Source organism: Pieris rapae, chromosome 12, assembly GCF_905147795.1.
Source record: "Pieris rapae chromosome 12, ilPieRapa1.1, whole genome shotgun sequence".
NCBI lineage: Eukaryota > Metazoa > Arthropoda > Insecta > Lepidoptera > Pieridae > Pieris > Pieris rapae.
This window is the reverse complement of record NC_059520.1, coordinates 9,943,792-9,959,370: the sequence shown is the minus strand read 5'-3', so window position 1 is coordinate 9,959,370 and position 15,579 is coordinate 9,943,792. Positions and strand designations below refer to the sequence as shown.

The following is a 15,579-nucleotide window of genomic DNA, read 5'->3' as shown; positions in this document are numbered from 1 at the left end:
TAAATGACTCGCTACTTCTACGATTCATACTAGTTTTGTTGTTGAATGATAGAAGCGTATAATTAATTTGACAGACAGACATAACATTTATTTTCTCATTCACCAGCTAATAAAATAATAATAGATGAATTTTAAAGCTGCGACTAAAATTAGACTTTTATAATGATCTCTGGTACCAAAAACTAAGTTAGACAAAATTAACAATATATGCGTCACAATTTAAAGCAAGTAGATTACGTGTGGTGTTATTAATTAAGCAGCCAGCGTTAGGCAACCCGAAGGAAGAAGAATGAATATTATAATAAATAAATGTGCAGATGTACGTACGTGAAACTAAAATAATAAAAAAGTGGATTATAACACAAACACATTTACATGAATTAACGAACAGTATTTAAAAAAGAATAAATTATGAAAATAAGTTTTAATAATACCTACATTAAAACAATCCAAAAAATGATAATTCTCGACCGTGACAGGACTCGAACCTGCAATCTTCGGATCCGAAGTCCGACGCCTTATCCATTAGGCCACACGGTCGCTGGTAAGATTATTGAAAATATTGTATATATATATATTGTCAGCATTGATGATTGTAAGACCTTTTTATAGAATTCAAAAAACTAAATTAGACTTGGACGCTTACTTAGACGCTTGTATTTCGAGTGTTTGCAACGAATAAATTCTAAAACTACTAGATTGATTACAAAAATGATTTCAGTCTACATGATACAGTATTCCTCTCACAATTTCCTGTTGTTCGAAATTTAGCACTTTATCTTGTTAATGTTTTAGTTAAAATATAAATACAATATCATGCCTATAAGTATTGTAACATAGTAACAGTCCGTACAAATAAAGAGACATCTATGAAAATATTGTGAAAGGTATACCAGTATTTGATATTTGCTCTTACAAAGCTTTAAGTTTTTAAGTTTTCTGACTAGGTGGCAGGTTTTCTATAAATTTCTTTATCATTAAAACTTCATACTGATTTTTTAAGTTTCTAACTAGGTTTAAATAATACATACAATTATATAACATTGTGATTAAGTAATAATTAAGAGATAAAAATTATAAATGAAATAATTTTATTTTACTTAAGCGCCATCTAGTGGCACAGGTTGGAACTAGCAATAGAACGTTAAAATATCCAAGACTAATATGGATATCCTAGTAGTTTACGTATTATACTTTAGATGTCGCTTTAGTCGCGTCTTAGTCTGCTGTCTTCCGCGCTGCACCCGTGGATGGCGCCCGGAGCCCCTATACGCACGTGGGCTTGCGGGGGTGTCAGTTTCGCGCCCCGCTCAATGGCGGTCGTTGTGGCGGGCCTGGAGCGGCCCTGGGCGTAGGAGCTGTCAAGCGTCTTCGCTCTCGCAGCACTAGTTTTTGTGCTGGGGAGGCTCCCCAGCTCCACCAACAGTAGGGCGAGCACCGGATTCGCAGTCATACCACACCGGGTGAGACCCCCGGTTGACCCGAGGGAAGCCCAGCAAGAGACGTGCGGACGAAGTCTTTTGTGCCAGCCGATTTGGCGGCGGTAGAGTCCCAATCCATTTGATAGAATTAGCTGTGTGTGGAACTTGAGGCATCAGAGTCCTCCGCGCGCAGCTCGGCCTGGGCGGTGGTCGGCCTGGTGTGGAGCGGGGCGAGATTCTGGAGGTGTTGGAAGCCGGAGGCGTCCGCACGCTCAAACATGCGTCTCGCCAGCGCGCTGATGAAGACATCCAGGCTCTCCTGTTTGAGGTCTCGTTGGATCGTGGAATTCCTTACGTAGCGCGGCGCGTCGACGATACGCAGCAGTGAGCTATTACTATTGCTGTCTTCCGCGCGGCACCCGTGGGTGGCGCCGGGAGCCCCGTTACGCCCGTGGGCTTGCGGGGGGTATCAGTTTCGCGCCCCGCTCAAGGGCGGGGTGGTCGTTGTGGCGGGCCTGGAGCGGCCCTGGGTCTTTTAGTTGCTATGTAGCGTGTTGGCTGCAATGTTGTTGTGTGTCAGCGGGGTGGAGAATGCGTAGGGACTTCTTCAGTCATCAGAGTCCTCCGCGCGCACTAGCTCGCGCGGGAAGGATCGGCGGTGGTCGGGAGGCCTGGTGTGGAGCGGGGCGAGATTCTGGAGGTGCTGGAAGCCGGAGGCGTCCGCACGCTCGAACATGCGTCTCGCCAGCGCGCTGATAAAGTCATCCAGGCTCTCCTGTTTGAGGTCTCGTTGAATGGTGGAATTCCTTACGTAGCGCGGCGCGTCGACTATACGCCGCAGTGTGGTACTCTGCACGGCCCGCAACCGACGTCGGTGCGACTCGGCCGCAAGCGCATACCACGCGGGCGCCGCGTACGTAAGGTGCGGTCTGAGGTATTGCTTGTAGAGCGCCAGTTTGCGCTTTATAGGCAGCGATGACTGCAGCACAGGGCGTAGTTTCACGGCAACCGCCTTTGCGCGGCCCGTGGCTGCAGCGATGTGGTGGCGCATTGTGAGGCCTCGGTCCAATGTGACGCCTAGGTAGGTTGCTTTGGGGCGCCACTGGATCTCGACCCCTTGTAGCTGGAGCGGTGGCGGGAGATGTCGCCGGCCAAAGACTATGGCCTGGGTCTTGGCGGCATTTGCGGTCAGGCGCCGCTCAGCCAACCAGGCGGGAAGGGCATCCAGCGACCTCTGCAGCTTGACGCCTGCGTAGCGCGCGTTGAATGCCGTTGCGATGTAGGCGGTGTCGTCCGCAAACAGTGACACCGCACACCCCGCTGCGACTGGAACATCATCGGTATAAATAGAGTAGAGGCTCGGTGACAAGCAGCTGCCCTGGGGGACACCCGCGGTGATCGGCCGGCAGCTCGACTTCACCCCCTCGACGGAGACGTGGAACCGCCGGTCGAGAAGGAAGGAGCGGATGATTGCCACCACGCGCCGCGGGATGTCGGAAGCGAGGAGCCTGTGCACAAGTCCCGCGTGCCAGACCCGGTCAAAGGCTTTCTCCATGTCGAGAAATACTGCAGCCGCCGCCTCTTTCTTATTAAGAGCGGCGGTGATGTCGTGCAGCACTCTCGACAGCTGGAGGGTGGTGGAATGTTCACTTCTGAATCCAAACTGTTCGGGCCTCGGAGTAAAGTGTCGCCTGATTGTCGGCAGCAACATGGCCTCGAACAGCTTGGATTGCGTGGCGAGTAATGAGATAGGGCGATAACTCGCCGGGTCGAAGACGCTTTTGCCCTTCTTGGGCAACATGATAACTTTTGCCTCCTTCCAGGCTTCGGGGAAGTGTGCGGTCCGGAGGATCGCATTGAAGAGACGCATAAGCGTCACCACCGCACGGTGGGGCAGGTGACGCAGTGCTGCGTTTGTGATACCGTCTGGGCCGGGGGCCTTCCTGAGCTTGAGCCGCGCTGCTTGTTTCTTGACGGCGCTCGGCGAGAAGAACAGCACCTCTTCGTCTGCCGGTGGAGGGGCGCCCAGCTGCTCGGCGACGGCGGTCTCGACCTCTAGCGCCCGGGCTGGGTCCTCCGCAGGGTTAGGGGAGAACTGGTGTTGAAGGTGGTCCGCGAACAGCTCGGCGCGGCCCTCGGCGTCGTAGCGCAGTGTGCCGTCCGGGTGTCGCAAGGGGCGGATGGGGTCGGCTGTGCCACTGAGGCGCCTGCAAAGGCGGTGCAGCCGTACCCAATCCGTGCTGGCCTCATCAAGGCCGCGGTCCCACGACTCGGAGGCGTGGTCGTTAAGTGCAGCCTTGACCCGATCGGCGAAGGCGTGCAGTTCTGCACGCATGCGCGGACAGCGGGTCTGTTGCCAGCGTCGACGTAGGGCGCGTTTGCGGCGGATGAGCGCCAGCAAACGGGGCGGCAACTGTTTGTACGTGGCTGGTAGAGGACGCTCGGTGGTAGCTGCGTCCAATGCACTCTGTAACAGTGTGGTAAAGGATGCAGCAAGTTCGTTAATAGCCGCTGGGGTGACGGGTGGGCGCGGCTGGGGTGCGTCATTTAGGGCTCGCTCGAAGACCCTCCAGTCAATGCACTTCCGGCGAAGCGGTGTATGAAGCATCATGTTCGGTGAGGAGTTCACCAGAGTGACAACCACGGGAAGGTGATCGGACCGGAACTCGTCGACGATCACATCCTGCGTCATCTGGCACGTCAGTCCCTGGTGGACCACGATGTCAATGGTGTCCTCTCTGTGGCTGGCTTGATCGGGGTAGTGTGTCGGCACGTCTGGGCCGGACACTGAAAAGTCCAGCGTCTCGGCGTCGTGCAGCAGGCGCCTACCCCTCGGGTTTGAAGTTCTCGAGTTCCACGCCGGGTGCTTCGCGTTCCAATCCCCAGCTATGACGCAGGGATGGGCGGCAGCAAGGAGCTCTTGGAGATCTGTTGTGGTGTACCGATTGTTGGGTGGCGCGTAGACCGCGAAGAATCCAGTGGGGCGACCTGCGAGTTGTAGCTCCACGCCGAGGGCATCGCATTCGGTTACCGCCACATCTGGCAGCAATCTGTGTGGTATCCGGCGTCTCACCATGACCGCCAGGCCACGGTAGGCGTAACCACGGGCGTCGACACGGTGCTGGCGGTAGACTTCGTAACCCGGCATGCGGAGTCTAGCTGTGGCGGCTAGGTGCGTCTCGCTGACTAGGGCGATGTCGATGTCCTGTGAGCTAAGTACATGTTTTAGATATGTGACCTTACCCGCGAGGCCACGCGCATTCCAGTGTAGGAGCCGGAGGCCCCCCATCATCGTCGACTGCGACCTCGGGTTGGGCCCTTGAAGGCCGATGCCGCTCTCCTGAAGAGCGCGGCTGGGTTGTCCCCGGCTTGTACAGCCTGGAGGATATTGGCGATCGCCGACAGCGCCTCCTCCATTTGTGGCCGGCGCGCGCGGGACCTGGTGCGCGAGCGCGAAGATGGAGCTGTGCGAGGTGGTGCAGTGGCAGCGCGTTCATGGGCTGGTGTGGGTGTATTGGCTGCGGTGGCAGCGCGGTTGGCGACGTCGGTGGTGACTGCATGGAGCGCGGCAGCGCGGCTTGCCTCCTGAGCGGCAAGCGAGGGTGGAGCACGACCTCGTCTGCGGCCACCACGTCTTGTGCGGTGCCGCACGGTGATGAAGTCGTCCGCTTCGCCTGTAGGGGCGACGCCAGACGTCGAGGGAGCGGCCGCTGATGTCGCACCCGTGGTCTGCTGAGAAGTTTCTTTTTGTGGTTGCTCGTGGCGTTGGCGCAAGGAGCGAGAGGGCGCAGTTCGGGCAAATGTGCCCGCGCGCCGGTTTTGTTCCTCCTCCTTGCGGACCGGGCAAGACGAATGACAGGCGGGGTGTGGGCCCCCGCAGTTGGCGCAAGTCGCCGGCACGTCCCTCGGTCTCGTGCAGTCCGCCGCGCGATGCTCCCCTGCGCATCGAACGCACGCCATTCGTCGATGACAATTAACCGAAGAGTGCCTAAACGATTGGCAACGATGATACTGTGCAGGGCCCTGCTTCCCGCGCCAGGCTTCAATCGTTACTCCTGTCATGTACAGCAGCTCGGTTATGCTGTAAATGGCAGGGGTGATGTCAGGTGTTCGCCGCAGGACGGCGAGAAAAATGCACCCTGGTCGACCTTTTCTGGCACGAATTGGGCGTATGTACTCAGGCTCGTATCCAAGGGCTCGTATCCAAGGGCTCGTAGCGCCTGGGCCAGTTCCTCGGGGTCGGTGGTGACAGGTATTCCCCGGATCGCCACCTTGAGGTCCTGCTCCGCTGGAAGGGAGTATGAGAACCAAGAGACCCGGCGGTCCTCCTTCTCCAGGTCTGTGAGGTAGCGCTGGACCACCCGGTACTCGTCAGCTGTTTCGGGAGATATACGGTAGCCCTTACCGTATGCCCTGGTGTTGGCGGAACGTCCAAGCAGTTGGCTGATCCTCCCCAAATGATGTACATAATTGGGGAGGAACTCGATCACAATGGGCGGATATGATGGCTTCTTCGGGGCCACAGGGGCCCTGGGGGGCTGTGCGTGGACCGTAGGTGCGGTCACCATCGCTGCGTATGAGGAGGGCGCCACCAGCGCAGGGGCGGCGTCGTCGTCAGCAGGAGCAACGGGAGCAGCAGGTCCAGGTGAGGCACCGGTGGCACCAGGGGGTGCGTTGGCGTTCCCCGCCCTGCCAGCCAAAGGGGCGGCGGGTGGCGGAACAGTTATAGGTGGCGGCTGGACTGGAGGTCCCAGGTCAAGGCGGCGACCTGGCGCCAGCCGAGGGTCCCCAGTGGAACCTGGAGTAGCTGCTGTGGGTGCCACCGCACATGGGCGCTTTGCCACAGACTCACCTTCCGAGCCGGGGTCAACGGCTGAAAACGGGCGGCGTACAGGGGTGGCAGGGGTGCGCGCTGGGAAGCGACACTCGTCGCGGATCAGCGCCAACTCCCGCTGCTCGGCTTCGGTGAGCGGCGACTCTAATATGCCGCTGTTGCGTAGCGCTTCTTCACGCGATTTTGCGTACCGGGCCATAGCGCGCAGCATCCCGCGCGACGCGAACGAGCATGCGGCTGACTGAGCCAAAAAGATCAAGTCTGACTCGAATGCCGTCCGCGGCGAAGACGCGGCACTAGTACCCGGGTCGCGATCGAGCATTCGCAACAGCTCGTCAATACCAGAACACTCACTATTTGTTACGGACGCGCGGCGTTGGCACACGGCCCGCGTCTCGGTGACATGCGGCGATGTCTCGGAATGTACAAATGACGTCACAGTAGACACAATTTGTTGCGGGGCCCGCGGGGCGGGCGGGTCGGATTGTATGACGCTATCGGTGGCGCGAGGCGATGACTCAACGCTCAGGAATGCGGTCTCGGCCGGCGTAACGTCGGTGGCACGCCGCGATATCGCCGCTCCGTTTGATGACGTCACGGCCGACGTAGTGACGGAAACTTGCGGGGTGCGGTGAGGGAGGGCTATGCGTACCGTTTTCTTAATCCTAGCCGCTGGAGTTAGGTCACGTTTTTGATGCGACGGATGACGGTCCCTGGGGACTTCTAGGGATCGGCTGCGGCTCGTCTGCTGCGAAGCTGGCTCCGCAAAGCTGTACAAGCTTGACGCAGCTTGCTGCTTCGCTGCGGGCGAGCTGTGCGCTGTGTCGCGCACTTGGAATGATGGTCCGGTTGTGGCGGCGGCTGCCTCAGCATCCGCAGGTGGCCTCGCTCGACTGGCATAGGAGCGTGGGCGCTGCGGGCGGGGCGGCTGCTTATCATCGCCGATCTGCGGAGTGCGCTTCATGTTATAAAAATAAAAATAACTTAACTGAAGCCAGGAGGCTGTCACGCACGACCCGAAACTACCGGTACATTGCGCGCTCCACCGCTTTTCCCGAATCCCAAAGGGTTACAGGATAGGCGGTGAGCGGGCGTCACCAAATAGTAGCTTCAGCTGGTTTGTGACTGCACCTCAGGGCAACTATTACGTGCTTTTCAACAAAAACCGGGATAGTTAATAAAAATAAAATCGGGTCCGAATGCGCGCAATCGACACGTGCGTTGCGTTAGACAGCCGGACGGCGACCCAGTGAGCTATACTTATTTAAGATTTTAGTTATATAACAACTCGATAGATAGCGTTAGCTGCATTGTTAATACGTTATTTTGACGTACAAGATAATCTAGATATTAGTCTAGCTATTTATAGGGTTAACGCTGCCAGTATCTTCCTTTTAATACTATGTTTTAGTTTTTATATTTTAAGGTTGGTTTATGTTAAACTAGTTATCTAGTAGATAATAGAATTCATGGTAAGTCTCAATTGTAATATTATTGTTCCCAAATTAAATTCGGTTTTTTTCTTTTATATTGACAAATATGTACTTACATATGTATTTTTTTATTGTTTAAATAAAAATAATATGTCTAGGTTAATATACACCTTAATTATCTTGCTTAGAAATAGTTATCCATACAGAAATCGGTTAAATTAGATAAGTTGTAACAAAAGAGTTTTATTGGGATAAATATAAAAAAAATAGAACTGTTTTATTGTGGAGCCGTGATTCCACAAATTTACCATACCTATTGACAATAAATACTCAACAGATTTTCTAAGCATACAGTTAGCCTAATGTTTTATTGTTATTTATCGTTAAACTCGAAATATAAAGGCAAAATCATTAGGCGACAAGTCACCGGCCTAAGTTGTCGAGTCGAGTGCCAATTTGTACGGAACACTCCACTGAATGTTTGCCCCTTCGGCTGGCACTGTGCAATTTTGCCATTTTCGAGTGCGGTTTTCTGTGGCCATGGGTGTACCTACTTCCGTCTAACTATTGGTTTAATACCTTACAAGTAATATATACTACTAAACACAGTTTAAGAGCATTGGCTTAGTTGATACGGAAATGAAAACATGTCTACACCTAAAACGTTGTAAAACGTTGCAAAAAGTCAAGTAAAAATCGAGGAGACATATCATAAACAATATCATTTGGATAAACTTGACATCAAGGTTCTATGCGAATCACACAACTATTTATGATACCCACAAATAATAATGGCCGGGTAGCTAGAATGTGTAAGTATATAGTATGTGGGTTCTTACGTTGATATTTTTCATAATAGTATTTATGAATTTAAAAAGATTATAAGCGGTGAAGTCTTGCAACCTGAATAACTTTCTCATCAGGTACACAATATGTATATTGTATACCTACTGTATGTAATGGTTAATATTTAGTAAACCACCACTGAATGCCACTAGAATGCTGTGTAGGTACTTCTGATTGGACTTCTGAGTTTAAAATGTTCTTTAGTGTGTAATAACTGTGTGTATTTAATCAATCTGTTTTCTGTTTCTGCAAATGTAAAATAAAAATAAAATAAATATAATATATACATAATCGAAGGAGGGAGGCAATGCTTTTTTACTTTTATTTTCATATAACTTAATAAGTATTATAACACAGTTGTAATGAAAGTATTTTATTTATATACCTATTTACCATGTACCTATTTCAGTTTATTTATACACAGACGGTTGACAAACCCATTGCTCTAAAATAATGATGATTATTCGTTTTCGTACAATGTAATAGGTTTAGAATATATATTTATTATGTTAGAATAGGCATGATTTATGTCTTATTTAAGATCTAATTTGGAATTGTGAGTCGCTTCTAGTCAATTATATTAAATTATTATTTACACATTTTTGAACAAGGTTGTTCAAATTAGGTATGGCTCTAGGTACTTTATGTGAAATATATTTTGTACGTAGAAACAAGATATTATAATTCGAATAAAAATCTTGTCTTATAAATAAGTAACTTAGTATCGCTATAACCTTTTTCGGTCTGGGCCTCATATTTCTGTATCTGTTTAAGGATCATTTTTAAATCTAATAGGCAATAGATTATCAGCCTCCTATGCCTTAACGCCGATGTCGGGTCTAAGGCAAGCCGGTTTTGTCAAGATGTTTTCTTTCACATACAAAGAAAGTCTTTTTGTGGACACCTGGGGATCAAACCTACAACCTCAAGGATGAGAGTCGCACGCTGTAGCCACTTGGCCAACACTGCTCGGAATTGCATACCTACCTATTGGCTTGTTCTGTTACTTTCAATACCTATAGCGATAGCAATCCCGACGTTTTTGTATTTATAATTATTGAGAACATCTTCGCTATCGGTATCGCTAATAGAATTTACAGAATAAGAGCGCTGGTCAATTTATAATATCCACTTTTTGTTTGAGTTTTGATTACTACACACAAATACTTTATTAAAGAAAAATTGAAGTAAGTAAATTTTACAAAAGCATGTAAAAACATTAAAACACATTTATTATATAAACAATTTTCACAGTATAAAATTCAACTGAATATATCAGTACATAAGACACGGATTTCACCGAAAAACACCAATCACATCGCTTAGGCAGAATCGTTTTCAGCGCGCATATAGATATAACATAAATCGCCCCACACAATGCCAACAAAAGGCGTCTCCTGTCTTCCCATTGTACGGGACAATGGGCCCCACCCACAACAAAAGACCGCTTTGTTTCATCTCGAACGCCTGCGATTGGCTTACGATATATAGCGGCTTGAGAAGCACTTTTTTCTAAACGAGGGACTTAGAAAAAGTGCGTGCCGCCAGAGTAGCGAAAGTATTCAATTGGTTATATCCTTTATTTCATTAAAAACGATTTATTATACATTTAAAGGATATGTTTGGTTTGATTGAATGAACACATTTTAATATGTTGTTTCTTCAGTAACATAACATAAAACTAATTTGGTTCACCTAAATATGGTCGTTTGTACTAAAGTTTAGAAACTCTGTCCGGTTTTATGTGATTTCAAAAAAAATTATAAGCCTTGGCAAGCTTTTCTTGGGAATTTATTAAATGTATTGACAGACCTTGTAGTAAAGAGTTTACATTGAAGGTAACGTTTAAGCACCATGCCTATGTGTGTATGAATAACTTTTTTTTATTTAATTTTGCTATATAATTTAAGAAATGTTCTTGCTGGTTTTCTCCTAATTGTAATTGTCCGGACGTCGAGACAAAATACGGCCTTCCACCCGTACCTATAACCTCAATGTCCGTTGTTCCACATCTGAGTATTTTAAGGCACTTTTTGCCACTAACCTCCTCCACATTGAGGTGGTTAGTGGCAGCTGTCCACCGAAGTATTCTGGAACCAATTCTAAGGGCCCATCAAGAAAAGAGCACTCAACGGCAACGCACTCCCGAGAGAGCAGTGTCCATATCAGTTAACTAATGTTAAAAAAAGCCTAATGGCCATCCTTCCCTTTTTCACAGCGCACACTAAAAAAATCTTTAGGCATTCGTAAACACGACTATCTATCTAGACTTAAATATGACATCTATACAATCGTACATGAGATATACAAAAGATTCATATATGTTTAAATTCCTTTCGTGAGCCAAGTAATCTCGTCAGACATATGAACCTACCTCTATAGAATATCCGATCGCAAGGGACGCCGGATCGATAACATTGTCTCGTCCTATCCCACACGCTATTGTGTGTTTATTGCTACTTTTAAATCTGTTATAACAATTTCTTAATAAGAACTTGACCCGACTAGACGTTAGTACCATTATTCGAGACCTACTTGCTAATACATATATATCAAGGCACTACTGTCTTTTAGATCTAAGCCTCAAATTTCTGTGTCTGTTCGGTTCAAAGATATGTACCTACTTTATTTCTCAAAGACTTAGTGAAAAATTCGAGGTTAGTAATGTAGGTAGGTACATCGTTTTAAAACTATTTAAAATTAAGCTATATAAAATATTAGTTGCTAAGAATACGTGCGATATATTTAGAAATTTATAAAATAAATATTTGTGCGTCTTGATACATTATTTCTGTATTTTTTGGTTGGGATTTATACTGATTCGATCAAATTCCGAGATTTCAATAAACATTTCTAATAGACAAGTCAACCTTCTGTGCATCATTATTCATTTAATTTAAAGTATTCTGTCTTTTGCCATTGTAGTGTAAACAAAATTGAACAGAAAGACATGAAAAAGAATGATTGAAAGGAGTGCAATTTATAGCGAATGGTTTAAGCATTACGGATATGAAAAACTTCTTCAAAACAATAGACAACTAAACCAACTTGTCCACTCCCAGCTCCAGGTAGTTATTTAGAAAAGCCATTGTCACCGAAAACTTGGATTGGAAGCCTTCCCGCAGAATAGAGCCAATTAAATGGAAATAGCGTGCCAATTATACAATTCTAGGAAGTTTTATTGTAGGGAACCGTCAGCGGCAGCCTCCGCGAATAATTAAACTCGAGACGGTTCGATTTGCTTTTTAATTAATTGGTTTGTTCTAGTTCGGGCACGATACTCGATTCTACATTGTTTTTAAATTGTATTTTCGGAAAGGTTGGGCGACATCGTACTCAGTGAAACTTAGAATTTAGTTTGATAATAATTTATTATTTCAATCAGACAGCCATATAGTTATTATTTTGTTCTAATATTTTCCTAATTGTTATATAATCTATATATATAAAAGAAAGTCGTGTTAGTTACACCACTTATAACTCAAGAACGAAAGAACAGATTTGAGTGAAAATTGGTATGGAGGTAGCTTAGAGCCAGGAGACGGACATAGGATACTTTTTATCCCGTTCGACAGCGTTCCCGTGGGACTTGACATGAAACGTCAGTTACTATAAAAAGTGGTATAACAAATAAGAATCAGACTTGGAATAATAAAACGCAAATGATAGCTATGTAATTGACGTATAATGACAGCTATGTAATGACGTATATATGACAATTTGATATTTGTAAGAAATCAATATTCAAAATATTTCTATTAAATAAATACGTTTAATTATTTTTACAATTTAATTATAATGATAGTGCTATTGCCCATTCGTATAAACAGTGAAGAGAACTATAAAACTCGGTATTGTCGTATGTATACAGTTCATCCAAAGAATGATGAATGTTTCTATTTGTTGTTGTTGTCGTATGACGCATTTAATCGAGTATTGGAACGGGAACGTGAATATGATCACCAGGAATTAGATTTAGTAGTTCAAACGAATGTACCCCTGTTGAAATACCAACAAAAGGAAGTTTATGATACTTTAATGAAGGCAAACGATGATGAAAATGGTGGTTTATATTTCCTAGATGCCCTTGGTGGAACTGGCAAGACATTCCTGATGTCATTAGTTTTAGCAACTGTTCGGGCGAGATCCAACATAGCGGTTGCAGTTGCTTCTTCTGAAATAGCAGCCACATTGTTAGAAGGATGCCGTACGGCTCATTCAGAATTAAAATTACCGTTAAATCTTCAAACTATTGGAGAACCAACGTGTCATATTGCAAAACACTCAGCAATGGCCAAAGTTTTAGCGGCATCGAAAATCATCATCTGGGACGAATGCACAATGGCGCATAAACGTGCATTGGAAGCACTTAACCGAACATTAAAAGATTTACGCAATGAATCGAGATGTTTTGGAGGAGCAATGATTTTACTGTCTGGCGATTTCCGCCAAATACTGCCAGTAATTCCAAGATCTACGGCTGTCGACGAAATAAACGCTTGCCTCAAATCGTCAAATCTATGGCGCTATGTGACGAAACTGCAGCTGACAACAAACATGAGAGTTACATTGCTTACTGATAAAAAAGAAGAAAAAGAATAAAGATGTAGATGACCTGAACTACATAATGGTATGCGTTTGGTGGTTAGAAAATTGAAGAACAATGTAATTTACGCTACGATAATGATAGGAAAATTCAAAGGTGAGGAAGTTCTTATTCCGAGGATCCCGATGATCCCAACCGATATGCCGTTTGAATTTAAAAGACTTCAATTTCCGATACGTCTTGCATTTGCCATGACCATCAACAAATCACAAGGCCAATCCTTAAAAGTTTGTGGTTTAAATCTAGAACATTCATGTTTTTCCCATGGTCAATTATACGTGGCATGTTCACGGGTCGGAAGACCATCAGCGTTGTTTGTTTTTGCGCCTGATAATAAAACAAAAACTGAAAAAATGTGTATCACAAGGTACTTAAGTGAAGAGCAACCTATGTACTAAAATACAGAAATAATAATGAATGATTAATGTAGGTATTTAATTTTTTTGTATTTTTTCCAATAAAAAAACCCAAACTGCTTATTTATTGCCATTAAGGCGGAACAAAGTTCGCCAGGTCAGCTAGTTTTAACTAAAATTAAAAAGTCTCTAGGTCCATCAGCGTTCCAGCTGTTACCGCCAGCATGCTGTTCGGGCTTCCCAGCACACGCCTTACCAGAGATACAGTCTACACCTGCATAACCAAACATTGTAGACGCACTCATCGTAGCCAGATCAGTATCCTGAACGCAGGATTGAACTGAACTAAATGTATTGTAGGAGCTTAGGCTACAGGCATAAAATGACGTACAATATTGACGACGTCTGAAAAGGTAAGATTGTTACGTCTTCTTTGAGTTTACGAAGCAGCCAAATTCCCATTTGAAAACGATATTTTATGTAAAGACAAATGAAAATGAAGACCATCTTTAAGATATTTTAGTCTCTTGTATCTTTAAAGAAACATTTTGAAATAGAAACGAGAACAAATTTCTGTAAAGCTCTTGAAACCTTCCTTCGCATTTGTATCCGTTAAAGAAGCTTCATCATATTTGGGAGTATTGTTTTATTGTTACATATCATAATTAATTAATTGTCTAAACATCAATTAAACTCAAAAGTACTGGTATCACATCACAAGAACATAGAAATATATAAATAATGTTAACAATACTAGTGTCAGATTTCACAACGTTCCCGCCAAATCGCCTATCAAAACCTAATTCGAAATACCAATATTTCAGTGTCAATGAATTAAAAAGCAACCGGCCAGTGTTAAGAAAAAAGTTTTTATAACTTCCTCTTCATTCAACATTTTTTAGGTTGCGATAATAAATGAACAGGTGCTATTTTGTAACCCAATGATTAGGCACAGGTTTTTGTCAATGCTCTTTATAACACCGCCATATTTTTGAGGCAGTTTAGTTTTTATAGGATACTGTTGTATTTAAATGAGGAATTTTGTTGGGATGATCGAGCTCTTTACTACCTACTTAGCTATTAGTGGATGACGACTTATTTTTAAAAAAAGGACGGCACGTTTGGAAATTTATATTTTTCTTAAGTCATTTTAGAAAATCATGCTTGATTCGAAAAACACATTATGCATCTACTCGACTGTCAATCAAATTGTTCAACTTAACTTCGTGCTTTCAGAACAGGTCTAGGTATGCCAGTCAGACACTGATTAATTCAGTCCTGCGTTCTTACTTGAAATGGTACTGCTCATTTGTTATTATTAAACATGTTTCTTACGTACTATATTTCCATACTTCTTCTTCATTCTACCCGTGCAATTCTGGCGTTGACATGTGGGCAATGTGTGTCCATGGACAAAACATAATGTGATTATCCTGCCCGTTTGCCCCCTGTTATATAAAAAAGGTGTTTTTTCGTCATATCGTGAAAGATATCATATTAATACCTTAAAATTTGAATGTATAATGTATTGTAAACTGTATTTAAGCCTGAGACTTCCCAGGTACTTAAGGAGAACATTTGTGGCCAAGCCTAAACTTCCTCGTTAATAAATATGAAACATATTATTAAAATCACGAAGAATATTTTTCAACTATGGCCGACGATACCACGAGGAGTTCAAAATACAATAAAACAAAACGCTATTTAAATTTCACGCAATGCAAAACCCATTCTTTATTTATAATTACTATTCAGAAACGCTGAGAGGATTTTAAAAATACAAATGGATCTGAAGCTTTTCAGAGTCTACTCATTTACTGAAACACATGGAATAATAGTTATAATGATCGCGAGAGAGATTTTAAATTTAATTAATACGTCTCACGGGCTTTGTTTGACGGCCATTGTCTCCCTCCACTCCCGCAAGAGAAGTAAGTCCACGAAAAAGGCTTTTAGTACCATATGAATATTTTTTTTATATAATAGGGGCCAAACGGGAAGGATCTGATGTTCAGTTATACTGCCGTCCATGGATACTCTCAATGCCAGAGGGCTCGCGAGTGCGTTGCCAGCTTTTTTATGA

General features: G+C 45.1%; 1 non-coding gene across 1 annotated transcript; it reads right to left on the bottom strand.

Moving 5' to 3' along the window:
- Positions 1–467: 467 nt before the first annotated feature.
- Positions 468–540, bottom strand: Trnar-ucg. Its single transcript has one exon. It is a non-coding gene; the product is annotated as a tRNA-Arg (tRNA).
- Positions 541–15,579: the final 15,039 nt, after the last annotated feature.